Here is a 3,377-nt window from a genome sequence, read left to right as displayed (position 1 = left end):
CTCTCTCTCTCTTTCCCTGTTGCAGCCCACCTTGATGAATGGATTAGATCCACACCATGGATGGTGGAAATCCCACCATGATGTATTATCCACACCGTCCTTCTTGGACGGATATGGATGATGGGAAAACACAAATATCAGCTTGGTCATGGGACTAGTGGGCCACGTACATGTGGGGCCCACCTGATGTATGTGCTTCGTCCACCACCGTCTAGCTGAGGATGGTGGGACCCCCCCTCTCATGATGTATGTTTCATCCATGCTGTCCATCTGTGAGGCATGGGACCCACCTGCCATGTGTGCACCATCCAGCACGTGGGACGGTGCTGGACGCACCTTGATGTATTTGTATCCAAACCGTCCAGTAGTGGGTCCCACTGCATGATGTCAGCAAGTTCTATGGGTCCCATATGATGTATGTATTTCATACCATGTCATCAACATCGTCCATTGCCTGGACTGTAGTACCCCCCAATGTCAGCAAGCTCTTGGGTTTGAGCTTTAGGCATGTGTTATATCCCAACTATCCATCTATGGGGCCCGCACATGATGTATGTTTCTTACATCCACATCGTCCAGCGGTCTGGATGGTGGGACTTACTTTTAATGTATATGTCTTATCTCCACCGTCTAGAAGTTTTTGGACGGTGGGGATCCACCTGATGCACATGCTGGTAGCACGTGGCCCCACCATAATGTAAGTGTTTTATCATCACCGTTCATTTGACGATGGGCCCCACCTATGATGTTGGTGTTTCATCCGTCTGTCCATCATCTGGACGCTGGCCAGTAACCCAGCTATATAGCTGCTGCATTAATGTCAGCAAGTCCTGCGGCCCAGATCATGAGGTTTATGTTATATCCAAACCGTCTATTAGGTGGACCACACTGCACAAATCAGTGAAGGATTGATCATCTACCATTGAAACCGTTTGGTTTCATTGAATTTTTGGATCAATATGAAATTTGTTTTCCTCTTAATTCAAGTCTTTGTGACCTTATGAACAGCTTAGATGGAAAATAAATGTTATGGTGGGCCCGGTGAATTGTTAACAGTGAAAATCATTATCTCCACTGCTATTTGTGGTATGGTCCAGATGATCTTTTGATATGATTCATTTTTTGGGTAATACTCTAAAATGATCTCTAAATATAGATGAATGGTGCATATAGTTCAGTTAGGACAGTGGGCCCACTTGATGTATTGTTGAGCTCCATGTGATGTGGCCCAGCTTGATGTATATGAGGCCCATTGTTGCGGCCCAATGCGATGTATATGAGGCCCTTGTATGAGGCCTAATGTGATGCATGTGAGGCCCATGAGTGAGGCCCAATGCAATGTATGTTAGACCCTTATGTGAGGCCCAAAGCGTTGTATATGAGGACCGATGTGATGTGTGATTCCATCATGATATATATAATAATGTTTATGATGGGTCATGCCTTGGGAGTAATGATAGTTAAATATTTACATTATAACTCTCCCTAGGGCCCATTGTTAGGCCCATTCTCACATCCCTTTAGTGGGCTAACCCAAACTGTTGGGGCCTCATGATCGTTAAGCCCATTCTTGATGTGAGTAGGCCGTCTAGGCCCATCCTTGATATGAGGAGAGTATATCATCATCATATAACATGCTTAGTATAGCTTCACGATCCATGCCCATGCGCATCATATGTATGCTTGATATGAGGAGTGATTGATCATAACACATGCTATTGGGCGAATTATTATGGGACTCCCTGATAGGAAGAGTTGCCCACATGAGCGGACGGTACGCGCAGGATTGTTGCATGACTGGATAGTATATTCATGCATCTTACATTTGTGCGATATGATTTCTGTACGCCCTAGCGACATCGGGGCCATAGCCTCCACAAGCATATCACGGATGACAAGATTGGACATCGAAAATATTGTTACTAGCATCGGGGCGCCATAGATGTCCCTGGGTGAAAATTTCTAAACTCGATGATACTAGAAGATGACTCGAATGTCGATATTGAGTGGATACATGGGTGTACGAGGGCCGTATACCAGTAGACCACGTCTCTCACTGTGTCATGGTCGGTTGAAAGGGGATGTGGCTTTATCCGCCCGAGGATAAGGGACAATGTTAGGCCAAGTCTGATCAGCTCATAAATGGGTCCGCTATAGATGAGCTGAGCCGATATTGGTAGGCGGATAGTGAGGTCTCTTTCACTTGCATTGTTGCGCGTCCAGTGGGTGGTGATATGGTATATAGTATACTAGACCCTGGTGATATATATATTCCAGAGATAAATTATATTGATATGAGGATTCGGATGAGATTTAGTATGCTTGAGTTGCACCTCGCATATGACATTGGCCCTGTAGGCCTTGCATCACATGGCCTTGGTATGGCCGATATCATTCATGTCTTGCATCGCATAGCCTTGGTACAGCTGATGACATTCATGGACTTACTAGCATTTTTGCATTACTCTGATATTACATACTTGTATTTCTACTGTGCGCATACACTTTCACCACCCTCTAAGCTTTCTATAAGCTTATGCCTGACCGTTATGTGTAGGTGACATTAGGCCGTAGCTGAGCAAGAGCAGGAGCGTGCCGCAGAGCTTCTTGAGTTTTGTTATATTATCATTGTATTTTCCTTTATGTACATTGTACTCAAGTTTCGATCATAGTGGATTTTTGTGATGGTGTTATCATTATTGTTCGTGGGTTATGCTTATAGTTATGCTTATTACAAATCAAATTCATGTTCAAAATTCTCATTGTAGGATCCTAGGATCGGAACCTAGTATATGGGTATTGGGAACCGAGAATGGGGTACTACGGAGGCTATCGGCGCCGAATTCGCCGATTGAAAATTTTATGAGCCCAGTTTTCGAGTTTTGTGCATGACAAAGTATACTGCCATTCACAAGGAAATGAACATACTCTTCGAACAATATAATTGAGCCTTATATAATTGTATGGATTGGACTTAACAATATCAGTTTAATAAAGTGATGGTGAGAACTATACAAGTTCAACGTAAAGATGTTGATGATGACCTCCAAGAGACCAAGCACATTTACCTTGGAAGGTGCTCTAATTACACCGAGACTCTTCTAAATTTCACCAACTCTTAAATCGACCTTTTATCAAGTTTGGTCGTGCAAGAGCAGTGAATGGAAGAAAGAGGCAGAACATAAAGCCGATGTTATTAGTCACCGCATCAACTAATTTTTGTACTCCTTTGCCATATTCTATTGAGTGAAAAGTTGTAAAGGTACAAAGAGAAACAACCGAAATCATCAGAGAGTGTGCCCTTAAGAGTTTGAGGAGATGAAGGCAGCTTATGCCAAAAGCTGCATTTTAACCGGGTCCTCTTTTTTTCTTTTTTT

Source organism: Magnolia sinica, chromosome 6 (genome assembly GCF_029962835.1).
Source record: "Magnolia sinica isolate HGM2019 chromosome 6, MsV1, whole genome shotgun sequence".
Classification (NCBI taxonomy): Eukaryota; Viridiplantae; Streptophyta; class Magnoliopsida; order Magnoliales; family Magnoliaceae; genus Magnolia; species Magnolia sinica.
The sequence above is the reverse complement of the archived record's forward strand: the minus strand, read 5'-3'. Positions refer to the sequence as shown.